Consider the following 27,495-nt stretch of genomic DNA (forward strand, 5'->3'; position numbering starts at 1 on the left):
TCCTTGGAAGTTATTTATACTATCACTTTGTCAAGCCTGACAGAGAAGTCATTTATTTAGCTGTGAGTATGATAGCAACTTCTATTTAATTTCTTTCCTGTGCTATGCAGACCTCTTACAACCTAAATTCTCTGGTGATGTTCTCTAAAATGTGCAAAAGTAGTACAGACTCTTGATTAGACTCCACTGGCCTAAGGACAAAAAGAACCTATTGCTTTTCCCTGTAGCATGTTTCCCTCCTTATTCATGCATGGCTTTTGCTATTCCAGCAACCTTTGAGACATGAAATGTATTGCCGCCACCACCTTGGCATTTCTTATTTCAAATGCTGTAGGTGTAGGATGTTTTTTATTTAAGTTTTTTTCCTGTAAATAATTTTGTGGTTAATTGTGATTAAATGCATATTTTTCTCTCCCAAATATGCACTCAGGTGAATGTGGCATGCCTGCAAAGCCCAGCAACAAATTGATAGAATTACTGTGGATTTTGGTATATAAAATTTCAATAATGGCATTGATTGATAGATGGTATGTAATTTTGCAGATGTAACTGCCCCAGCATGTGTTTGCTCAAGTAAAGTGTGAAGTAGCAGAGCAGGAAACGAGGACTTCCTCTGTAATATCATTAGCATTCAGACTAACACAGGCCACATTCCTAGATGGATATTACTTGATAGTGTTTTTAATGAACGTCTAGTTGAGTATGAGCATCTGCCTAAAGTAATATTAAAAGGCTTTTGTTATCAGTTTGCGGGACTTTCAGTTAAGCCTGTTCCTTGCCAACAAATTCATTGAGTACTGGTCTCTTTGGTGGCCATGTCAGAATTACCACTTCCAAGCAAGTGTGGCTTATTTGTGTTGTGAAATTTGTTGATGGCTTTTCCTTGTGAAATGCTGACAACTTACATATCACACAACAATCTATGTTTGTATTAAAAGTGGTCCGCAAACTTAGTTTTTCATCCTTCCTTCCTTGCTTATTGTTTTGAGAGGGCTTTAGTGGATCAGGGAGTGTCCTTGTTTTGGCTGGGATAAAGTTAATTTTCTTTCTAGTAGCTGGCATAGTGCTGTGTTTTAGAGTTAGTGTGAGAATAATGTTGATAACACACTGGTGTTTTTAGTTGTTGCTAGGTAGTTGTAGTGTCTCCATGAAGTCAAGGACTTTTCAGCTTCCCACACCCTGCCAGGTGCACAAGGAGCTGGGAGAGCACAGCCAGGACAGCTGACCCAGCCTGGCCAGAGGGATATTCCCCACCACAGAAGGTCATGCTCCAGATATAAAATGGGGAAGGCAGCTGGGAAGCAGATTCACTGCTTGGAAACAGACTGGGCACCAGGTTGTTTTTATCATGTGTGGTGAGTAATTGCATTTGTGCATCACTTGTTTTATATTTTTTAAAATTATTATTATTATTATTACACACCCCCCCATTTGTTATCCTATTAAACTGTCTTTATCTCAACCCATGAGTTTTTTTCCATTCTCTCTATCCCTCTGGGGGAGGAAAGGTGAGTGAGTGGCTTGGTGGTGCTTGGTTACCAGCTGGGGTTACACCACGACAGGGGGAGAGGCCAGGTTCTCTTTCACTGCTGTCTCAGTAAATTGTTGTTGCAGAATCTGAACAATAAAACTGCTTTATTTGTTGAATGTTTTCGAGAATAGTTTTAGTAAAATTGCTGCAACAATTGCTTTATGTGCTGTATATTAAAAAGCCTAAGAAAAATAACTAAGCTGTTTTGCACCAGGGGCATTGTCTTTTGCTTAGCTTTTTAAAGCATTTTAGAGCCTTTCCCCCCCTAAAGCTATCTGTCTGTGAACGGATGCTTGGATAGCTGAATTCATAATGATAAAAAAGGGTATTTGGTTCTGCTTGTTTAGCTATTTTGAACTGAAAAATAAACACTCAGTATCAGTTGATTAAAAGGAGAAATCCTAGTAAAAGATAATCTTTCTTTTGTTTGCTGCCAAATATTTGCTAGTTTGCATTGGGATGCTTGCTTACATTTCTCAACTTTGTAAGCAAATGGGACATTCAGACTTTAAAAGCCAGCCCCTCAAAGATATTAAGCACCAGCTTGTCATTTGTTTTCACAGGAGACTGGGAATCTAAATAAATGTGAGGATCTAATACTCCATAACTGAATGGAGTACTAGAGAGGGATAAAATGAAGCAGGCTGGGTTGGAGGGAGAAATGCTAACAAGAAAGCTTGAGGGAAGCAGTACTGATTGATTCCCTCTAGATTAAATGAGACAATTGATAATGCAATCCTTTGCTCCAAGGTTAACTCACCTATTCCTTCTTTCTGGATCCTGCTCTGAGTGAAAGGAAAAAGCTGAAATGCAGTTCTGGTTGCTGACAATTGCACGGCTTCAAAGAAATTCTGTTATCTGAAGATACCCTCTGTTGCATGTAGTAGAGGCCTTGTACCTGCAGTCATATGAAAACCTATGCACACGAGCAGTTTAGTTTTGTGGCAAATTTTAGATTTACTTTAGCAGTTTTAGTTCTGTGGATACTCTGACATTTTACTAGCCATAGGTTTGGTCGGCAAGGGAAGGAGAAGGTAGTAAAGGATAGTGTTTGGGGGTCTGCGAGAGGCTGTCAAATTCACCTTGGGATTCTCCTGGTTGTCCGGCTTGGAGCTGCAGATCGTACCTGACTTGGTGCCGTGCTTTCAGGGAGCTGGATATGAGCTGCCGTTACAGGGAGCTGTTAGCAGAATGGCAATGCAGAATGTATCTGAAAAGCTAACCCACCCAGCTGATTACTGTGTTTTCTAACACAGACATGCTGTGTCCCCAGGTAATCTGTTGAGCTGGAAGAAGAGAAGGAAAAACAAGTATCTTCAAAAGCTATACACATAACTAGATTTCTATTTCCCATGGAAAAAAAATGTCAGTATGCCTCTAGATGGGAATTTCAGCTGACGCTTGTGCTTCATTTAGAAGAAACCCTAGACAACCTGATAGACCCATCCCTTGCCACTTGTTATGATTGCCAGTGCTCCAGCGCAGCCAGAATTATATGTTGATGAGAACTCTTCATTACAGGAGCCTACTCTGAAAACAGATTCTGCCTGAACTCCAGAATGGACACAAGCACAGTGTAACTTAATCTGAGTGTAGGTGCTGATTTAAAAAAAAATGGCACTTCTTGTTCTATATTCAGTCCCAAGTTCTTCAGCGACTAACTTCCAGAGTGCTTACTTGCCTCCCTTTCTTTCAGATGTAGAAACAGGTGGCTGTCTTAGTGTGAAATGTTAGTTTCTGTTTCTTTTATTCCTCAGCAATAACTAGCAGAGCCTCAGCAGCATGTCTCAGTGTCCCCTAATACACTCCCACAAAGAATGCAATGCCATCAGAGCAGCACCTTAATTAAGATTCTCTGGCTAAATGCTATTTCTATTGAATTCATATTAGCGTGGACTGCAAGACTGACTTTTCCTGGGGAAGAACAACCCCATGCACCAGTATATGCAGGGGGCCAGCCACCCAGTTGGAAAACAGCTTGGCAGAAAAGGACCTGGCAGTCCTGGTGGGGACCTTCGGGGTCTTGGGGGTGCTGGTGGAAAGCAGATTGAACACAAGCCAGCAAAGTGCCCTCACAGCAAAGGTGATGAATAGTATCCTTGGCTTCATTAAACAAAGTACTGCTGGCGGGTTGAGGGAGGTGATCCTTCCCATCTACTCAGCACTGGTGAGGCCACATCTGGAGAACTGGGTCCAGTTCTGGACTCCCCAGTACAAAAGAGACATGGATGTACTGGACAGTTCAACAAAATGCTACAAGGATGATTAAGGGATAGGGGCACCTCACATGTGAGAAAAGGCTGAGGGAACTGTGACTGTTCAGCCTAGAGAAGAGAAGACTCAAGGGGCTCTTATCAATGGATATAGATACCTGAGGGGAGGGTGCAAAGAGGATGAAGCCAGGCTCTCTTCAGTAATGCTCAGTGACAGGACCAGAGGCAATGGGCACAAACTGAAACATGGAAGATTCCCTCTGAACATCAGGAAATGCTTTTTTACTGTAAGGGTGACTGAACACTGGAATAGGTTGCCCAGGGATTTTGTGGAGTCTCCATCCTTCGGGATATTAAAAGACTGTCTAGACATGGACCTGGGCAACTGGCTCTAGCTGGCTGTACTTGAGCAGGGGGGTTGGACCAGATGGCTTCCAAAGATCCCTTCCAACCTCAACCATTCTGTGATTCTGAGATTCATATCTTTAGAAGAACTGACCTTTGTGTGCCATCTTACTTTCCATTCAGACTGCAAGTATAGTGCCAGAAGCCTCCCTGTTTCAGTTAATATCAAATGTGCATAATAGTTATTTTTGGTCATCAACTCAGCTACTGCCTAGAGGTTGCAGCTGCTAAAATTGTACAGAAGTGTTAATTTTGTCAGGAACAGCTGGTATTTTTATAGGGTTTTGTATGGATTTATTACCAAGAAACATTTTGCCACTGAAATTTTTATTTTTTTAAAATGGCAAGCTAATTTGCCAAACTTCATAGAATATGCACTAGGATAACATTTACTTTCCTTTTTTTATTTTTTTTTATTTTATTGGTAGGTTAGTATTTAAATAAATAAATAGTTATCTGTATCAGCCAATGGCAAAACAAAAGTCTAGGATGTATGAATGTTTAGTTTGGACCTGGAAGCTGAATAATAATATATCTCTGGCCAGGAATGTGCCCTAAAATCCACCAGAGTTTGTGGGGGGAGGAGGGAGGAAGGATTCTGGTAAATGAAATAAATCAATGAAGTTTATTTGGTTGTTTGTGTGAAAAAATGGTTCTTTTTAAATCCAATTTTCCTATATGCTCTGCTGGGAAAATTCTCAAAACATTTTTCTCCTGGACATAAATACATGACTCAGTGTTTTGAAGAAGTACTACTTTTCATTTCACGGAAAATTCAGCATGTGCCAACTTGTTGTTCTTCTTTCCTACTGATTTTGCCAGCAATGAGAATTGTTTTGTAGAAACCTACCATCAACTGGGATAATTTTGACATATTCTCTTTCCTTTCTAACATAAGCTCAATGCATTGCTCTCACTGGGACCACCAACTGATGATCTGTTCAGTTTTGCTTGTTAATTTTTATTGCAGTATTTTTTCACTCTTCCATAGATGTATATCAAACTGTTAGAAGAGTTGACTCAAGGCTTGTCAGCTGTGTAGGCAAAATAAAGTGATGGGAAGCATGAAACTGATAGATTTAAAATTTTTGCTAGGGAGGTAAGGGGTGGCTGAGGAAAAAACCCCTCTCTTATTCCTTCTCCCTTTATTGCTACCTTACAGTGCTGCGTTGCAAGGGACGGGTTCATACAGGGGCAGGTACCTCCTGTGACTCCCTCCTACAATTCTGCTAGTTCAACACTTAGACAAGACAACACCTAGGCAAAGATTACAGCAAAGTCTGTTGTTTTCAGTACAAGGCAACCACGTATTTGGCTTCTGCCCAAAGCTGTTGGTGCTTGTCAGCAGTTGTTTCTCTAGGTGGCTGGTGATGGTGATGTAGGAGGAAAGAGGCAGGACATCTAGGGATTATTCCCCATCCCTACCCATAACAAAGTTCACAAAGCTGAAAACAAACAGACTGCTTACAACTAATGCTGATTCACCTGGAAAGGGAGAGGGTGGGATCAGTATTGCCAGCTGGAAGTGCTCAAGACCTGCCAAAATCCTGACTTTTTTTAAACCATCAATTTTGTTTTATTTAAAAAAAAAATCTTTTAAAAGTAGGAGCCTATAAAATTTACTTTATGAGCCTTTCTGTGACTGTGGGACCTAAAAAGAAAAGTAGATCCTTGAGCTAGGGTTTTAAGACACATAAAATATTGAGACACTTTTATAGAGCTGAAGTTAGACAGGGATATCACCACCTTCTTTTCACGGTTAGGAAAGGAGCCTGGGATCTGCTGCCGTTTAAACTACAGTTTTACTACCAGAGGGCATTGGGAAATACTGTTCTGGGAGTGTGTTCTGGAGTGTGATATTTCCCGTTGTGACAGGGAATGACCCGGCATCTCCTGTCAGTCATGGCTTAAGTGAAAATGTTGTAACGTGATTTTTCTGTCTACAAGCATGCTTGTTGACTCTTGTTTGTGTTTAAATTTGTAATTTGCATGAGAGTTTTCATTCATCCATCCAATGTCAGTTTAGCCTACTGAAGCAGCCAGGCAGCTCTTCTCATTGAAGTTTTAAAATCAGAGGGGCTTTAGCAAGCATTGCTTAACTGAAGCAATAAGATAAATGTGAAACCCTTCCCTATGGTTGAACTGGGAAGCTTTCATAGGTGCAGCAATATTGCTTTTGCTTTTAAAGGAGAGTGACACAAGGCTTGTGCCTGTCCTCCCTCTAATGGACACAAAACTTGAGATAAGGAGATAAAATATCCCCCTCACCCTTAAAACCATGCAGCTTTACCTTGCACCCTCCTCCCCCCTGGTTTATCTGTATTTTCTGTCTCCTGGCTGCAGAAGCACTAATGATGCATGAAGAGTCTGAGTCCCCTTTGCCTGGTCCTCACGAAGCCATGCTAATACACACAGCACACTCTGCTTCTCTCAGTTAAAGAGGGACAAGTTCTCAAGCCTTCACAAGGTCACATCTCCAGAAAGGCAAGACAAATGAAGGCCTGGAAATGCTGGAACAGATATTCATGAGATCTAGACTGTGGCAGCACTGGGATTAGCATGCAAACTGTGTTTTGGAAGAGGAGGCTGTCAGGGGGAGCAAGAGAAATACTAGTAAAGGGAAAGGGATACTTGGGTCTGAGATGGGGGAGGGAAAAGGCGAAGGTTTGTTACAGTCCTTTCTTTTCAGTGGAATAACATTTCTTGTTTTAATATGTTACCTTCAGTGCTGTTGAATACTAATTGCTCTGCAGGCCTGGAAGAAGCTGTTCTTCAGTGATCCCATGTCCCCTCCTGGTGTCCTCACACCAGATTGCTGTAGGCTGTATCTGCTTCCCAGAGGGTTTGACAGCTCTATGGGGCTTACAGGAAAGTCAGAGTCACATGACAAAGAAGCAATATTGTGAGATAATTACTGGTGTGTGACTTGAGGTTTATGGCATGAAAATCAAGATGAAATATAGGTAGGATCTGAGCGGTGCAAAGGATGCTGAGGAACTTGAGTTTGCCACAGGGAGTGAGAAGTTGGCAGAGTTCACATATAAAAGATAGGGACTGACAGCACACTGGGAAGACCTGAAGGATGAAGATTGAGAATCAGCCATGGAAAAATTATTAACAACTGTAGAGGTAGATGACTTCACAAGTGTATTTTCTTAATGGGAAAATGGAAAAGTTAATGGAAAAACTGAGGCAGAGAAGTGGGTAGCTTGGCTAAGGTACCACCACAAGCTAGCTTCAGAAGCAAAATAATTTCCACATGGGGAAGATCCAGGAAATAAAACACAGGTCTCATCTCAATCTGGAGATGTTTGGGTTTAGGTAAATGGTTCAAAATTATACTTGGGACATGAGAGTTTAATCTAGTGCTTGGGATGTCTCCTCTCGTGAAAATTTGTCAGCAGTCAGAACATGCCAATTGGAATAGCTGGCCTCTTTCTGTTGTCTTGTTTGGCTGGAAAGCAGAAAAAGGATTGGGGCAGCAGAATGGATTTTTTTTTTAACACATATAGGCAAAATTCTACTTGTTCATTTATCCAAAACAAGTAGCTGTTTTGAGAAGTCAAAAATTTAAATATTTTCCTCAATTATAACAGGAAGCACAGGCAAAGGGCTTTTATACAGAATATTCATGACAATTTTATGCCAACTTAATTCTTCTGCTTGAATGCAGTTATTTTGCTGTCCTAGAAATAATTGGGGATTTTATCCATCCTCTTGGATAAGAGGCCAAGAGAGTGAAGTTCCTAGAACTGAAAGGGTAGAAATTTTTCAAATTTTATTTTAAATCTGGGTGAGCTGATTTCAGTACCTGTGTCTCAGGTAAGCCAAAAAAAACCCCAACTCTGCAACCCAACAACAGACAGTCCACTGACTGCTCTGCGAGTTGAAATCCACTCTGTTTTCTGTAGCCTTTGGCTAACAACCCTTAGTTATCTTTTCACTTTTTCTTCCTGAGTCAAAGGCTTATGAACATCAGTTGCTGCAAAGCTCATGGAAGAGTTTTTTTCTGCAAACAGGCTTTAAAGGCTGCCTTTCTGTGCAGTACAAGACATGACACTTGTGCTGACGAGAGGTATCACTAGGGGACCGATGGTGCAATGGTGCTAGTGTGTATGTTATATGGTGATTTTGCTTATGGCTTTTTCTATATGTGATTACATATTGTATTTCTTTTTCATACATTAACATTAGTTCTCTTACTGTGCTGGTTTTGGAGAAAAGCTTGCAACCCTATAGCCAGAGACCAGATTAAGAATCTAAATTTTGGGGGTGAGTATGAGGGTTTATAGGTCCCTAGGGAAGGGTGAAAGTGCATCTCTTCCTGTTTCATTTCTTCTAGACCTAGACAGAAGGCCAGGAGAATGATAATTTCTTAAAAAAAGCACTGTAGTAAAGAATATTTTTTCTTCATTTTTCTAGTGATACCAAGGTTAAGTTGTAAGTAATTTTGTAGTTAATACAAACTGAAAGAATGTTTAAAATAAAATTTGTTTTCACAATTTGTGTTGCATTTTTTGGTTGATCTGGTTGGAATATATTATACATACATTATTATTGTTATTATTATTATTATTATTAGTACTAGTAGTATTACAGATTGTTTTCAGCCAAACCTTGAACTGACTGGCCATGTGATGTCCAGTGACTAATCAAAAGAAGGAGGCAGAAATGTCCATCAAGGAATGAAATGGCAGGCAAAACATAACTTGGCTTGGAAAGAAATTTAGACCTGCAAATTAAGGCAGTGAAACAAATTCTGTAATTATTATTTCCAAATATGTAAAAAAGAGAATAGGTATTTATTCAAGCTGTTTTCACTGATAAGATAGTGCTTTCTTCTGCAAACATGATTCTGAACCATTAAGTCTGGGCCAGATTTCATAGTTCAGTGATAGACATAAATAATGGAAAGTTTGCAAGGAGAGCCAATGAAAACTGAATTAGTTAATCATGAGTTTCGTACAAACTTGGTGATAACACAGTTTTTTCCCCTTTTACTTCTGCAGTTATAATAAGCTGCTTTTACATTGAAAATGCCAATGGAAGAAAAATATATTAACAGTAAACTTTATCTGTTTACTAGAGATAATTGGCTGGAAAAAATTCTATGCAAAACTTGATTTATTATCAAGAGCTGATGTTCTACCTTTTACATAAATACTTGACAAAAATTTATGTGTGAATCTCTGCCGAGAAATATAACACAGCTGAGCTTCTTCAGGGTTCTGTGATGCACAGTGGGAACTCCTTCTTGCTGTCATCTCTTAGACATCATGTGAAGGACTGGTCAAGTCCTCAACATAATGCAAGTGGACAGATTTAAAGAATATAACATGATTTTATTTTAGTACCTTTCATTTCTCCATTGCATAAAAGCACTTTTGAAAGCAAGGAGCTAAACTCTGGTCATTGAGTCACTGTGTGTCTTGAAATGAAACATCATTTTGCACTCAGCAATAGATTGAAGGGAAACTTGAGTACGAGAATGGAATTAGGGACAGAGAATCAGTAGGAATTTAAACAGCTCTGTTCACTCTGACTTATCTATAGGCATTCTTGCAAAAATGCCCCAGTTTCCAGATGTGATACAGACTTTATGGAGGTTCTGAAATGTTACAGTGCATTTTCCCTTTCTCAATTTTACAGCCCGTGAATTTTTGGGAGCTGACCAACACTGGAATTGCCAAGATGCCTTGAGAGATGTTGCTGTTGAGAAGTTTTCAGCTGGAATCAGAAGTGTTGGGAATCTTGATAGACAGGCACTTCCTGTGTTGAATCTACTCCCATTTGCAGACTGCAGAGGTCTGAATCTCATTTATTCCAATGTAAGTCAGAAGTAGTGCTACTGAATTCAGTAGGTGTGACACAAGGTCAAATCAGTGTAAGTGAGATCTAAATCCAGCCTTCAAAGGGTTGGATACATTTTTGTAAAGATTATTTGAAATTCAGTGTGCTTATGTAAACTGAAAATAAATGCAAAACTTTTTGAAGTATTCCTCTTAGCTAGAGAGCTCTGTTTCATGAGAGAGAAGAAAACTCGGAGAAATATAAATGTTATCCACAATAATTCTAAAAATAACTTAAGGAGATTATATTCTTTCTTTGATTTTTATGTTGTCATTTCCGCCTAGAGAAGGACAAATTTGCTGAGACAAATTAATCTAATTTGTTCTTGGTTCTTGGTTGTGCGAATAGTTTTTACAGCAATTTTCCAGATGTGAAAATGGACTCTGACCACTGCTCGGAAACACTCTGTGTGTTTTCTCATTAGCAAAGCACCATAAAAATTACAGCAACTGCAGTGTATCTTTAAACTCATAGGTGTTGTTACCCCTTGTACTGCCACTGGACATTGAGTAGTCTAGATGCTAAGGATGATGTAAATTTTACCTAATCTTAGCTGCCAGTCAAAGCTGGTTGGGTAAACTCTAATGGTCAGTGAAAAGAGTGGCACTTTCATGTGGTGATTCATCCAAGCCTATGTTCACATGGGGCAGATCAGCTTTGGATGTGTCTGTCTCTCTACCCAGATGACAGAGGAAGCCCTTACACTTTGTAAGCAACAAAGCTCCTTCCCAGGAAACCAACCATCCAATAAGAAATAAAACTTCTTGCAAGGGAAGCTTTGATCACAAAAAGAACAGAGAGAAATAGACACAATGGAGACTCCTAGGGTCTTAATAATGCTACTGAATTTCCATTGGTGGGTCCTCACACCCATCCGAGCAGGTTAATGACACAATGTAGTAGACTTAAATCTAGTAAAGATCAAACATATGATCTGTCATTTCTTCATAGATAATTCTAGGAAAGTGACAAACATGATCTCAAAGGCAAGGTTTCACTGTTGGAGAATAAAGGCAGTAAGGCAGGCATGAATGAGACTGTAAAGGGCAAGAATAATGTTTTCTGTACCAAAATTCCAATTAGATTACATTTATGTTCTTTTATGGTTTACTGGTTCTACTGATGCAGCAAAATTACAACAAATGATGCTGGTTGTACTACCATTAGTGTAGTTTCTTTGTGGATGATTTTTCTAAACACCTAGAAAATTATATATTTGGTATGAAACTAAAATCTAACACTGCACATAGCAAAAAGTGAAAATTATTCAACTTTCTGGAAATTATGTCTCTCACCCATGAAAATTCTCAGATTACTAGTTGTTTTTAACTAGTTGATGAATCGTTTAGACTGCCCTTACTCTGTAAATTTCTCCTGAGAAAACATATCTGATATTTTTAGGATGGGTACACAAAAGAATCTGAGACTTAACAAAGTAATGGTTCATTTGGGAAACTTTAAGCTGTGTTGCTTTTCAGTTTGATTTCTGATCTATATTGCACCTAAATATTAGACAGATCTTTCCTGGAGTATTCTTCCTTCCTGGGGGTAATCTTCTATACACCAATGTGGCTACTTGAACTAGTAAGGAGATATTCAGTGTTAGTTGCAGTAACACCAGTCTGGTTATAAAGAATAAGACATTGAAGGTGCTGTTTCTGGAAGTATTCTGTCACCAGCAGAATGGACTCCAGTGGGTATCTTGGTTACACAAGGACATTTTAGAATAATATTTGCTGATACTGATGAAAAATGACTCTTTGTGTTGATAGTATACAATCTTTGACACCAAAGGGATCTGAACACTATGGTCTATATCTTAAGCTATTTTATCTAAGTAGATATCCCACTTGTCCACCTCTGCCAACAAACTTTTATGGTCCGTAGAAGATTATGAAAGAGTAACACTAATGAAAACATAAGAGATCCATTAGGAAATTAAAAAAATAATTGTAAAAGCTATTCTTATATTCTGTTATATTGTTATTTACTTTCTACACACTTATTGCCAAACTGAACATAACATATGTTATTGATGTATAAATAAGAAATATTACTTTCATCCAATCAAAAAACAAAGAAAAAAAAAGAAAAGCAAGGTTTCCTTCAATTCATACATTACTCCTTCTATAAGGCTTTTGTTTTGATGATCAGCAACCTTTCACAACCAACATTATCCTCTTTCTCAGTTGCCAAAATTGAGAATCTGATGCAGATATAGATGTCAGTTCAAGTGGATGTACCTGTTGTGGGTAATTCTAGATTGTCTGGGCTCTACTTAGAAATCAGGTTAGGACGCTGACTTGTTCAAGTGATGTTGCGCTGTTATATATATTCCATTGTTACCAACTGCATCTCCCTTTGATGGTTTGAATTTTTCTATCTTTTAGGCTAACATACTGATCTAGTCTTATCTATGTGAGCACTGGGGCTGAACTACCACAAATTGATACATTTCTTCTTATCATTCCTCTTTGTCATGGTCTTTTAGCTATTTTTAATTCATATGACATTATTACTATCCAAGTCCATATGAATCAACTTTTCAAGATATTGAAATAGATCAAATGCTTACTAGCTTCAAAACATAGCGTTTCTTCTATAATTTCTCCAGTAACTGCTTTTGCACATCCTAAGGCTCATCTACACAAACTATTCTCTCAGCCTATGATCCTTATTTTTTTAACCTATCTAAATTTAATGATTCTTTTCAATGAAGAGTCACTACATGATTTCAGGATGGATAAAATTTCCACTTATGCCCTTTTGGAGGTAAGACTTGTAAAGGAGTACCTGAGTACAGTAGCCGAACAGCTGTATGAATGTGTAGCGTTCGTTGGCTGCTCACTGAACCCCTTTCAGTTTGTCAGTGTTCCACATCACTTTAACAAGTTCAGATATACCATATTGCCATTTAGGAATTCCTAAGTCAGTGATAATATTTCTAAATACAGTTTCGGTGTTCTGCATGTGATCCTGTGTTCTATTTCTTCCAAGGTGTTTCTGAATACCTCATCTGAATACTCGATTTGATGTTAGAAGAGTGTAAAAAAAGAAGAAAATATTCAGGTTTCACAAGTTTTTCATGCTTTTAACTTTATGTCACTATTTTTTTTTTCTACTCTCTGCAAGTGGATCATGAGAGTGGTGTAAATTCTCCATATTGAATTGCAATATTTGCATTTACAGGCTACTTCTCTGACAGATGCTTAGAAGTACTTAATGCAGATAGAGATGTCCTTTGTCCAGGGTCTTTTTGTTTTGTACTTCGCAGGATTGTTCTATTTCTTAAGTGCAATGAAGCAGCAATGATCTTCCAGCATTCCTGTTTCTGTCTGGTAAGTACAAGGACTGATAGAAACATTCTATGCTAAGCCTCTGATGTGTCAAAAGGCCATGTCTTATAATGCCTTTCATAAGGAATTATATTCACAAGCTGCATCTTAAACCTAGCTGCTGTAATTCCTTCTGCATGTCACAGGTGTACTTTTCTAAATGAGTAAAATTAATTCGTTCCAATAACTACTGCTGTACCACTGCTTCTGTTTCTGTCACCATTAATGGTGGTTCTAGGTGGCAGTGGCAAAAATTGCTATAATAGCTTCAGTGCGTAAGACAAAATTTAATATATGAGAACGCTTTCAGGAAGAATGTGTATATTCTTCACCATTGTGCAGCAGTGATTCTATTGCTCTAGCTTTGTAGAAATATGTAAAGAAGAGTTTAAGCTTAAAAAGTTTGCTTACTCTAAATTAATTATATTGTAGCTATGTTGATACGCAGACTTTAACCCACTCACCTGAATGAGGAGTGATCTGGTTTGTTGAGTAAAAAGCAAAATAAAGTCATAACAATTTAGATTGTTTACTCAAGTTGCAGTAATAATGAAGTAGAATATTGATATGTAATAATAATGCAAGCATAGTAATATGATAACAGGCATTGATGTAAGGATGACAAAATAGATATGTGTAGCTAAGAAAAAAACATCTTAATGTTAATTGATACAGCTAGGAGATTACTATGAAATTATATGACAAGTAGATAAAAGACAGATGGGAAGGATAAAAAATTGTCTTTAAAATTGTTTCCCAGATAATGTCTGTTGTTGCAAGTGGAGCTAACTTAAACAGACCAGGCTTTTAGTACAGGAGAAAAGTGTTTTATTTAAGAAAACAAGGAGAAGTTACCACATACAGGCTGAGCTATAGTGGTGTTCAGATCTCATCGTGCATGTAGCCCAATTTCCATTGATCCATCTGAGCTGCGTGGTGAAGCAGAGTTTTTCCATACTAATCACATTACTCTGGAAGCTGTTATATGAGCAAATACTGACCTGACACTCAAGTTGAGATATGCTCCTCTTTTGATTGCTCCTTTGCTTCCATAAATGGCTGTCTGCTTTTCACTGGCTGTCTACATATAATCTGATTTTTTGAGGGGTTCAGGTTTTTAATAACTGAAAGTAGGAAAAGACATTTGAATGGTTGCACATGAAAAAAACACTTGCTATGAGCAATTTAACCTATATAAATGGCATCAAGCTACTTGTCTTCGAAGAGGAGATCACCTGGAGGTTGAAGTGTCAGAGGTAGTGTAGTGCAACACTAAGGATGCATGCTAGCCTGCTTCTGCCAGGCTGACTAATGGCAAACAAGAAAACAATGACTTCTACCAATAAAGTCAACTTTTGATTCCTGTAAGCCCACAGTTTTTTATAATTTAGTAATAGTAGTACAAGTTAATTGAATTTAACTTAATCAAAACTGCAGGATGATAAGCATATGATGGATGAGAAACCTCCAGAAAGGCTGTTCCAGATTTCACTGACAGGTGGCTAGAAACTAGAATTTTTCTGATCTCTTAATAAGAGTTTACATCCTATTACGTGTTTTTTACAGTCTAAATTAAAGCACTCTTTTTTCCTTTGTTGCTTACCCCAGGCTTATAGATAACAAATTCCTTCTGGTCTTCATTTTTCTTGGCTGAAAACAAGCCAATTTCACCTAACCTCACCTCATATGATGGGCTAGTCATTGCTCAGAACATATCAGTACTTATTCTTTACAGCTGTTCTAGTCCAAGTTCCTTGTATCTAAATATATGTGGTGAAGGCTGTATCTTAAATTAGATATCACATCGTGATGCACACATGACATTTATATTTACCTAGTTCAACTAGACACAGCTTGGCTGAAACACCTTTTAATCATATTTTTCATAGCTGGTTGTTGCTGGTTATTGGTCTTGCTGTGATTAGCTAAGGTACCTATGTTTCTTTCCTTCTCTTTCAGTTCTAGCTGATGCAATTACAACTTCTCATAGAAATTCCTGTTGTTTTTTCAGTTCAGGACCTTGTATTTTATTTTACCATCACATTTCTGTTTCTTCATGTTTCAAGGTCATCTGGTTCTTCCCAGGTGTGATTGCAGTTATCTCTTGAACAGATTACCCTCATGGCTTTGTGATGTTGGCCAGTTTCTTAATTTGGTCACAGTTTTTATGTTAAAGAAATAATGAAAACAATGAAGTAAAACAAATTTAAAATATTGAGCAAAATTAGTCAATGAGCAAATTTCTCGAAGGCTGCTTTTTCAAGGCAATGTCACGTAATGTCCCCTCCATACCTTTCCATTCCTTTAGCTGTGTTCCCACTGGCTATTCTCTCTGTGGTCCTACCTTCTGCATCACTACCATTCATGAAAATGGGCAAAGCAATCTACGCTGTAGCACAGTGGCTGAACTTCTTTCTGGTCAATCTTTTTGAGAAATACAATACTTCTGACAGGATATTAAGACTTACATTTCAGATTTGTAACTTCAGCAGCCATTTCAATAAAATGGAATATTTTCTGAGAGAATATAACTTTAGTAATTTCTTAGCTTGATGGAATACATTTACAACAGCAACCAAATCTTTCATTTTTATTTAATGCAGAAAAATTAAATTAGTTAGTAACACTTAATGTCTTTCCACTTTCATCCCATGACTAAATTCTGTCCTGAACTTGTCTTAGCTAATTCTGAAGTTTTCATGCTGAACAATTTTGTTCCTTTCTGCTTAATGTTTTGTTAAATGATATATCTCAGCAGGCAGTTCCTGAGTTGAAGTGGTTTTATTCTACGGTCTTCTGAGTAATACAGAGCCTGTCAGTTAGAATGAAATCAGTATAATTCTCTGTGTTGCCACGCAAATTCTGTATCCACTTAGCTGAGTTTTCTCTTTTCTGGTCATTAAAGACCAAACTAAATGTATTAAATGCATAATCTGTTACAGGCCCTTCAACAGCCCAGTTCAGCCAGCAGGTACATATTTAGAAGGCTATTCTGCTCTTTCCTGAACATAGATTATAGTTTATCTTGAAGATGAAAGACCGATGTAACATATCAGCTAGATGTTACACTTGTATTTTATCATGTTGTGGAGACGATTTTAGTTTTTAGAGTTTATTTCACGATAATGACAAGCCATTTACATGTATTTTGAGCTATTTCTATGCCTTGTAAGTTAGCCCTATATTGAATCTGTTCTTTAAAAATAATGGTATATTTCTTAATATCAAAAATAGCAATTTTTGGTAGTATTAACACTAGTCATTATCTAGTCATTAATAGTTTCTGTGTACCTCGGCATTTTCTCTTATTTTTTCAATTTCTTTTGAGGAAACACCACACTTAACGATTTTCTTGTTTGAAGGCATATGATATTTCGTATGTGGGTAGATGCATAAGGTAGAAAGATCAGAAGAAGCCTCTGTTACCTGTGCTACACGTCTGTAGTACAGCCAGTTAAAACTCAGGTTCCTAAAGGAAGTTGGCATTTTCTATACCTGTGTTTTACTATCTCTTCTCTCTTTTCGTGCTGAATGGTGGGTGAGAGAGATGGCAGAGCCCTTCTCTGCCTCCAGCCTGAGCAGGCAATGGAACTGGCTGGCTCCAGTAGTTTAAAAGCAGCTTAGTGCATCCCGGGTGCAATATGATTGGAGACAAATAAAATACTCTGTGTTATTATTAGATCTTGATGTTACTGGGCTGAATTTTTTTTTTTTTTTTTGAATGATAGCTCAAAACAAATTAATAGATACAAGCACCCTCATTTTTTCATTATTTTAGATGTGGATCATTACTGGTAGTTTCAATTATTTCATTTTTTTTGAGTTCATGAAAAGCATATTACTTAATAACATTCATATTTAATTAACTTTGCTTTGAAAACCATTATCACTGACTCATTTTCCTGTAAATATATCTGAGTCTTGGATGTTGACAATGAGTAACAAAATCACACCAAGCCTTACGATGTGAGCAAAATATACAGAAGATATGAGTAGGAGTCTGCTTCCTGCTTCCTGTTCATAGAAATCAGAGGCTGCTTCCATAATTTAGAAGTGAAATATTAGTTTATTTTAAAACACCATGAATCGTACGTGGCAGAAACTGCGAAGTGAAACTTTGATACATCTGGTATGTTTGAATGATAAAAAATAAAAATCTATTCTGTAGGGACAGTCAATCCTGTCATTCTTGAATCATAAAACCTCATGGTTTATTTCAAATGTGCAGGACAGGGAATCATTATTTCATTCGAAAATATTATTAATACTCAGAAGAATGAATAATTCAGAGCTGTTAATTTATACAGGTTATTTTCTTCTTTCCTTCTGCCTTTTCCTAGGGGATAATTGTCTGTAGATAAAAAAAAGGCAAAATATTTTTTACATTTGCATATGTTCTGCTAGGTGTTTATTAGAAGAGTGAAGGTCAAGGAAGTTGGTTTTGCAGACAGAGGGTAAGGTTAGCAGGGCTTGCATTGGTTCTTAGGTGTTCTGAGAATGTTTTTAACAGTTTTGGACCAGCTTCAAGCAATTTTTTGTCCAACAAAAAGCCTTTATTCACCTGGTAACAGGCAGCATTTTACTTGTTAATTATGGTGGGTTTTTAAGGAAAACCAGTTTGGTTGGTTGGTTGGTTGTTTTTTTTAAGGGACACCCACCCAAAAAGGTGACCCAAGATCTTGATTATGATGGGAAAATATGTGGGGAGACTAGAAGGCAAAGCTGAGTGAGGCTTATGGTCCTTATGGTAAGTCACAAAGTTTTCTGCTGGATTTCAACCTTGGTTGTAGTTTCTGGAATTCTGTTTTTTGTCTACTTCCAAGACTAAGTTTTTGTAGTCCTTCTGAATATATCCAAGGGACACAGAATCAGGTTATCTAAGGAAAAATATAATGGAGTGTCCTAGCCAAAATTAATTACTTCTCCATGGATATTATTGTATGATGAAAAGTTCCCATCAGTGAGGAATCAAAAATTCTTAAGTAACTTATGTTAAGAATGGACAAGTCATGATTGCAATTTATCAAATAGATGAGAACATGCCTTTTTGCAAACTGTATGCTTTCCTGTACTTCACAGTGTAATCTTAGTTTTGATCTGATTAATTTTCAAACAGCTGTTCTTCATCCATGAGTTCATCTTCATCAAAAAGTAGATTAATTTAGTGAGTGCAATATAGCTGTATGATGTGAAGGGTAAACAGAACTATGTCTCATTAGCAAACATATTCAAATTTGAGTCTGTAGTGTCCCATCAGGTCTCTAAATAGTCAAAGATGAATGATCTTTGTGAATCCCTGCGTGTCAGGTGTCTAAAAGTTGAATTTCTTATTTTCGCTCATTAGGTATGCTTGCTTTGGAAGAATTAAGTGTGAATTCTCATCTCCAGAGAATAGGTCCTCATCCAAGCAACCACAAACAAAACAGAAGTATACTGTAGCTCAGGCAATGAAAGCTAATGGAGCAGAATGCTGTAGAAAATATGTAGTACCTCCTTGGATGGCACACTTCTGTCTCATGATGGAAACACTGAATGATGCAGACAGATCCCAGCAATATAAGAATGAGCATTAACCTTCTATCTGTGGGATAGTCAATAGCATGGCTAACGTATTTTTAGTTCTGAATGTGGTGTGTACAGCATCAAAATTACTGATAATGGCTATGTGAACTTTAAAAACACTTCTCTGAAATTACTGAGGAACAGAAAGGGTAGTAGCTAGCCAAGCCAGATGAATTTCAACAGGGATTCATCAGAGCCAATATACTTCCTGTTGAAAGAGGAAATAAAGATCTCTTCAGTGAATGAGAAGGGTCCATGAAAAGAACTAAACGACTAATATTTTCTGCAACTTTCTTATATGCTATCTTTATTATATTTTTGCTGAAAGTAATAATTACTAGGTTTGAAACTCCTGAGTGATTTGTCAGAATTGGTCTGATAAGCATCATTATACATTTCTTCCAAATGGTTGGTAGAAGAACTGAGCAACACTGGGACTTTGAATCCCTTGGGAGGAATAGTAGTTTAAGAAGATGTAGAAGATAGGTAAATGAGGGAATTTTACATAGCTTTAATCCTTTCCCTTTCTTTGCTACAGTTGATTTGCCTGAGGCATCATTGTAAGTGAAATTAGGCTACTGCAAGATTTATTCGTTGTCTGCATGGTTTAATTTGTTTTTAGCATGCTTACTTGAAATACTGAAAGAGGGAAATGAAAAATATTTTCATGTTATTCCATTCCTTAGAGCTTTGAGGCTTCTGTGTTGGATGCAACCAGAAAGGGAATAACCAGGTATTGCAATGGGTAGGGCGCTCAGAGGAGGGAGAGTCCAAAACTCACATGGAAGTTTTCCTACAACCCTGAGAATCTTGTGTCTGATGTTACAACCAACACACAAGCCCATCTTGCTGCTAGGAAAATTTCTCAACAAAGGAGATGTGTTTCTGAAACAAACAAAAAATATATTTTTGACAAATTCTGGTGAAAACCCATTTTGTAGAAAAATTCTCACCCAGGCTGCTCTCTACAGTCTACAGACTGAAGAGATGTGCTATAGAAAGTGTAGGTTGAGGCTTATCTGTTTTATTTAATTGTCTCTGGGACTGATTTTTTACTAGGAGCTTGGGGAACACACAGTCCATTATTTTAAGAATACCTCATTAAGATACAATAAACCAAGCACACTTATTTGATTAGCTGTCCTGTAGTCTCTTAACATTGACAAAATGAATCTGAATGATTCCACATGGCCTGAACTGGGGTATGCGGGATCAAATTCTTGCCTGGACACAAATGAGCTGAGCCCAGGACCAGAGGCTGATAAACTACGTTGGAGTTTTCTGATTGGAAGAATAGGAGTTATCATAGTCATGAGCATCAGGACTTAAAGCCATCCTTGATTGAAATTAGTATTTTCCAATGTCCACATGCAATGTGTGAATTTGATTATCATTCTGCATATCACTTTTAATATGGGTAATATGAAGAAGACAAAGATACATTTATAAGTTTCTACCTTACCTTTTTATTAGTCTCACTAAGTGTCATGGGATGGACAATCATAAACTAAAGAGCACCACTGGCTCATGAAGAATTTGTGGGAAGACCAGCTTGTGAATCACTGCCAATAAATCTTTTTTTTTTTCTTTTTTGTAAGAATGGTTGTTTACCCACAATGTAATTCATAAATAGCCAAGAACGAAGTAAACAATTTGTTTCATTCTTTTGTACATCAGAGAAGCCAGTGTAGAAAATGACCATGACTTGTGTGCTGTGTCATGGAATTTTTTTGAAAAAAAGTACTTTCAAAGAATGCTTATTTCCAGATATATCCTCTACCATCAAGGTAGAAAAGAGTTTGAACTTCTGCTCTTGAACAACTTTTCCACCATGTTTGCAGGATTCCATCTCTGATAAGAGAGGAGAAACTCTCAGAGATATATTTAGCAATATATCTAGGGATGATTTGGATAGGAGAGAGTTGTTCATCAACACAATGTGGAAAGCTATTATGAACAGAAGCAGGCAGACCTAGACATCGTTTAATGTTAATGGAAAGAAATAAGTAATAGTAAAATTGTCAACAAGGAAAACCAAATATACATTGAAAGTCAGGCCTAGTAATCATAAACAACAACCAAAAAGAGAATGAAAGCAAGCTATTCTAAACCAGAAATCCTCTGCTTTGGTTTTTTTTTTGTTGTGTTGTTTTTTTTTTTCCCAGCTACAGTGTTACCAATAAAACATAAACACAGAATTTTCTTTCTTCTTCTGTCCACAGAAAAGTACAAGCAAATGGAGGCATAGGACATTTTTGATGTGTGTTAGAGAGAACTCCACTTGATACGAAAGGTCAACTTTGATAAAAGAGGCTTTGGAGGAAAGAACTCAACCCAGATGTCCACAAACAAGCCTACAAATTAAAACCTAAGGATAATATAAAATAACTGCAGAAATCATTGATGTACTGCCCAGTGCCAGACAAGGAATCTCCCCCAAAACCATGAGAAATGTAACTCAAAATTACCCCTGAGATGTGCCTGAGTGACTAACTGGTCTGCAAAGGTTCTGGTCACAGGTTCAAGGCACTAAGGAGGCCACTAAGTCTGGCTGCACACACAACAGAATATCCCTTTTTTAGATTACACTCATTTGAAAGACCTTTCTTCATCATTCTGTTCACGCTTACATCTGCAGCATAAAGCAGAGGTCACTTGTTATTAGCTGAGCCAGTTACATTTAAAAAGTATCCTTTAAAAAAAAAAAAAAAAAAAGAAAAATCTACTGATCCCTTTTTGAAAAATGGGTAGACTCCACAATGCCATTGACCTCAAACTCAGATGAGCTTAATTTCATCACGATTTTTCTTACATTGTTCAATTGCTATTGTATATAACAAAGGTGAAAAAGGAAATGAATGGCAGCCATCACTCATCCTAAGCCTGGCAGACTATTCAAAAACGTTTTGTGGCATGAGTAAAATATTTCTGTGGCAGACAACAGAAATATGTCTATGCCCTTGTAAAATAACCTAGGTCATTTAGAAGCATTATTAACAAACAAAAAATGTCAAGAATGGATTATTTGGGCTGGTCTTACCAGAGTTATATGAATATGAATGACACTTGCTTCCTGAATGTATTGAGATGTGAAATGCAACAACAAACTGTCTAATCAGAACTACTAAACAAGTAGGTCTTAAAATGTACAAGTCAAAAACAAAAGTTATGAAAATCAGTGTGAAAAGTCATTGTCCTAAAAGAGATGCTCTGAGACCTGTTGATGAGTTTTCTGATCTGGACAGCATCATTTGTATCCATACAATACCGCTGTCCTGAGTACGTAAGGCAAGCACTATTTTCAGAGCCTTGTTTCACTTTAGCAATCTAACAGCTTCAGCAATCACCTGGTAGTCTCTAGCAGCAACGCACTTTATCCACTTTTGCTGTGTTTGAGCCATCAAAGTCCAGCAAGTTCAGCTGATGGAGGTTCAACAGTAAAAGGCAAATGGGAAGCTAGAAGAAGACAGGTCATTTCTGTGGGGACTCTCTGTAGTGTGACAATGGCTAAGGGATCATGTAGATCTTTGGACACCAGTTTCCAGGAACTGCTCTCCTCTTGGTTTGTTGAGCATACACCTACCCTGTATAAATAACTCAGTCCTGGTAGAAACTGTGTGCTAAAGATTTTATTTGCTTTCTACAGGCACAGCCTTGGCAACTCAAATGCACAAAAAATGCAAGTGGACAGAGGGGCTTGAAAGCAGCTTCGAAGCTGAAATGTAAAATTTGGCAGAATAGTCTCAGTCCTACTGCTGTTCTATGGTGTGCCTATCATTTCCTTCTCTCTCACTAGGCCAAGGGGGCAGTTTGTTGGTTTATGCTGATGGAAATTGGCATAAGTCAGGGCTAGATCAGCATGGCGACAGGCTGCTACATGTGCTGCTCCTGGGTGCTAGCTGTTTTAGCATCACCATGCTGAGTGATGCGTAATGTCAGTTCATCATGATGAGCCTACAGCTGGGAGAAAAGTAAAGCTCTGAGTATGAGCTCATGACACACTAGCAGCATTTCAGTACTCTGGCATCACAGAGAGCTGACTGACTGAAAGGCCAGGCAGGGCATTAATTACATTTTTGCCAAATTATCTTTAAAAAAGAAAAAAGCTAGAGAGGGAGAAAAAGAGAAATCTACATGGCACAAGCCTGTTTCTGTTAGTGTGAACCTATATTTGTATGCTTTTTAATTGTTGAGCTTTAAAAGAAAGTGTAAACCAAGAAAATTAGGTAATTCATGAATACTTCTGATTGATTACTTTTATTTATGTGTTCACCCTCTTTCACCCTAGACTTTTATTTGTTCTTCAAATTGTAAAGCTTTTAAATTTGAGACTTCTTACCAAGTTGGCTTTCTACAAGATGCCAAACAAAATAAAATCTTGGGTTCTAGGTAGTTAGATTTTTGCTTTGCATAGTAGACTATTTGATTCTGTTGTATATTATGAGATACAGGCACATATGTTTTAAATCATTGAATAATCTTAAACTTTACAGAAAGTTTTAAACATTCTAATAAATACATTAATGAACTGATAGTTAAACAAATACATTCAAGGTATCATCATAACCATTTGAACTGAAGACTATAGGTTATCATGTCTAAAACTGCCTTTTCATTGCCTGACTTAATCAGAAATCTCTTTGGTAAATGTAAGTGAAGAGAGAGATATATAAAAATATATATTTTATATATATATGTTTTCTTTTGCATGGCCAAGAATAAGACTAAAATATCCAAGTTAATGTACGCAGGACGATGTGCTGTATCCTTTTTTGCTGGATTTATGGATCTATGGCACGTATAAAGAGACAGAATTGTGAAAGGAAGTGTGCCAATCTCTCAGGTTCATAAGTGAGCCAAATTGTTTATCACAGGAACAGCATGGTTTGGGTTGGCTGGGACCTTAAAGATCATCCAGTTCCAACCCCCCTGCCATGGGCAGGGACACCATCCACTAGACCAGGTTGCCCAAAGCCCCATCCACCCTGGCCTTGAACACTTCCAGGGATGGGGCAGCCACAGCTTCTCTGGGTGACCTGTTTCAGTGCCTCACCACCCTCACAGGGAAGAATTTCTTTCTAACGTCTAATCTAAATCTACCCTCCTTCAGCTAAAAGCCCTTACCCCTTGTCCTATCACTATATGCCCTTGTAAACAGTCCCTCTCCAGCTTTTTTATCTATTTACCTATCTGTTTGTCTGTCTGTCTATCTTCTATCTATCTGTCTGTTTTTCTATCTAGGTATAAAATAACTCAGAAAACTATCATATTATTATGTGATACAATTTTCATTGTTCCTAACACATTCCATTTTCAAGTGTCATATTTGTTCCACATAATAATACAATGCATTAATGGGAATTTATATTAATTACTTCACAGAAGTGTGATGACTTACTCCCACTCATTATAGGAATATACAGGAGAATCTTGAAACCTTTGTAGACAGAATGTACAAATATTTAGTCCTTATTTCTTTTGTAGCCCCTTCGGATGTATTATGTCTAAGGGCTGCAAGAAAATCAAAGATATTAATTTACACTGTAAGACATTCTGATATTTATGAGTCAGTGCAATTCAGGGGTAAGGTGTCTTCAGGGATATTAGCTATGCTGTTTGCATTTATTGTAAGGAGACTGATAATCAAATGCATGCACGCTGAGTTGACACTGTGGTCCCTGTTCGGTTGATATATTGAAATGCCCTAGGGTAGATGAGACATCTCCATAGGAATGGCAGATATGATCTGGGCTCTGTGCCCTTCTGAAAGAGAAGCTGGAGGCCAGATCAGGCCAGGCAACTTGGCATTGGGTGACATCTGACATTAGGTGCCTACAGGGTAGGATTCAGCTAGAGGTTCAAATATCGAAACACAGGTGTCTATGCATAAGCAAGGTGCCCAGACTCCTACTGTAGTCAATGGAGCACTTGTCTGTAGAGTAATGGAAGCCAGAGGAAGATTAACATCGACCTTATGCATGGGCTGCATCAAAAAAAGTGTGACCAGCAGGTCAAGGGAGGTGATTTTCCCCCTCTACTCTGCTCTTGTGAAACCTCACCTGGAATACTGCATCCATCTTTGGGGGGGCCCCAGTACAAGAAAGACATGGACCTGTTGGACCAAGTCCAGAGGAGGGCCATGAAGATGCTCAGAGGGCTGGAGCACCTCTCCTATGAAGACAGGCTGAGAGAGTTGAGCTTGTTCAGCCTGGAGAAGAGAAGGCTCTGGGGAGACCTTCTAGCGGCCTTCCAGTACCTAAAGAGGGCCTACAAGAAAGCTGGAGAGGGATTGTTTACAAGGGCATGTAGTGACAGAACAAGGGGTAATGGCTTTAAGCTGAAGGAGGGCAGATTTAGATTAGATATAAGGAAGAAAATTTTATGACGAAGGTCATGGCACACTGGAACAGGTTGCCCAGAGAAGTTGTGGATGCCCCATCATTGGAAGAGTTCAAAGTGAGATTGGACAGGCCTTTGAGCAACTCAGTCCAGTGGAAGATGTCCCTGCCCATGGCAGGGGGATTGGAAATAGATGATCTTTAAGGTACCTCCTAACCCAAATCATTCTATAATTCAAAGTAGGCAGATGCTGGCTGGTCAGCTGAAAGTCATAGGTTTCATTGGCTCTTGGCTAAATCTCCATTGACTGCAATGGGCACTTGGGCCTACATAACTTTATGTGCAGATATGTATGTTTAGGTATCTTCACTTTGACTTGAATTCTACCCAATTGAGTCTGGACTGGTGAAAAGAAGTAACTTCAAAAGTGTCATTGTAAACTTGCTCTATCTGACAGCTCATGAGGGGCAGATGTGTTGAGTGGGTTGTACTCTGGTCTGGATCCCTCCATCATTCAGACCAACAGAAATCATCAAGATTCCCTCCCTGCTCGTGGCCAGGATTTCCTTCCAGAGAACAGATTTCATGACAAGATGCAATGTATCTAGGTCCCTGATTTTACATCTGTGGCTGGATATGCTACGGAATGCACTGCCATTTGGTTTAACAGTTGTGGGGACAGAAAGAAGTGAACAAAAAGTAAACTGTTTTGTCCGTGTTTTGTCAATTTATGTGCAGAAGAAATACTGGAAATACAGGACATAAAGAAAACATAATGAAATATTCTCACTCAAGAAATACAGTTTTGTTTTTTCCAGGACCTATCTAGATTTGACATTGATGATTTATAAGCAGGAGGCACAATCTTCTAAAGGAATTTACCTTGAGATCAAATACGAAAATTTTAGCTTTGAAGAAATGTGCAGGAAAAAGCTAACCATCTGGCTATTTGGAGAGAAGCCTGTCTGTCTATGTACCCTTCCCATTATGTTTTTGCTGGGAAAAAGAGCTTGTTCTTCCCTTCTAGAGAATAGAATCTTAGAATCACGAAGTCATAGAACAGACCAGGTTGCAAGGAACCTTGAATGTTATCTGGTCCAACCTTCTGTGGGAAAGGGAACCTAGATGAGATTATCTAGCACCCTGTCCAGATGCGTCTTGAAAACCTCCAGTGGTGGAGTCTTCACCACGTCTCTGGGGAGGTTCTTCCAGTGAATGATTGTTCTTAATGTAAAAAATTCCTTTCTTCTATCAAGATGAAACCTCTCCTGGTGCAACTTATACCTGTTGTCCCTTGTCTTCTCCAAGTGGCTCCTTGTGAAAAGAGAGCCTCCATCCTCTTTGTAGCTGCCCTTTAATACCAGAAAATTGTGATGAGGTCATCCCTGAGCCTCCTTGTCTGCAGGGTGAAAAGACCTGACTCCTTCATAGGGCAGGTTCTCCAGCCCTTTGATTACCTTTGTGGCCCTCCTTTGGACCGTCTCCAGTCTGACCATGTCCTTTTTGAATTGTGAGGACCAAAACTGGACACAGTACTCCAAGTGTGGCCTCACAAGTGCTGAATAAAGTGGGATGATCACATCTCTATCTCTGCTAGTAATGTCCTTGTGGATACAGCGCAGGATCTGATTTTCCTTTGTTGTTGCTGACTTCTGTTCAGCTTGCTGTCCAGCAGGACCCTCAGGCCCCTTTGAGCAAGGCTGCTCCCCAGCTACACAGATTGTAGCCTCTATTGGGCGCTTTGATTATTCTGTCCCAGGTGCAGGACCTTGCACTTGTCTTCGTTAAACTACATGCAGTTCTTGCTTGCCCACCAAAAGTTCTTTGTCTTATCCTGGTGTGAAACAGGGAAAATTTTAGAACCTCAGAAAATTGTGTGGGAAGGGAAATAACTCTCCTTCCTGTGTTTCTTCCCACCTGCCTTCACCTTTATGACTGTACAAGTCTCATTTTCCCAGTTCCCGAATCATGAACAGTACTGAACATGTTGCACTTTGAGAATCATAAGTTAAAGTGGGGAAAAAAAAAAAGCTAAAAAAGTCAACAAACCAACCCTTCCCCCAGCTCTCTACACATACCCTATGTTTCTCCCCCGTATAGTTTGGTTCCTTCTAAAGAGGATAGAAGTTGAGACACTTTCTTGTCAACATGTGGTAATGGACTATCCTCTCCCCTGACATTTCAGTTGCATTCTCATTGTAGTTACATTTGCATATGTGGAAGGGATCATTAAGAAAAATCTTTCCGTCTGTCTATCTGT

This window comes from Balearica regulorum, chromosome 3 (assembly GCF_011004875.1).
Source record: "Balearica regulorum gibbericeps isolate bBalReg1 chromosome 3, bBalReg1.pri, whole genome shotgun sequence".
Taxonomy (NCBI): Eukaryota; Metazoa; Chordata; class Aves; order Gruiformes; family Gruidae; genus Balearica; species Balearica regulorum.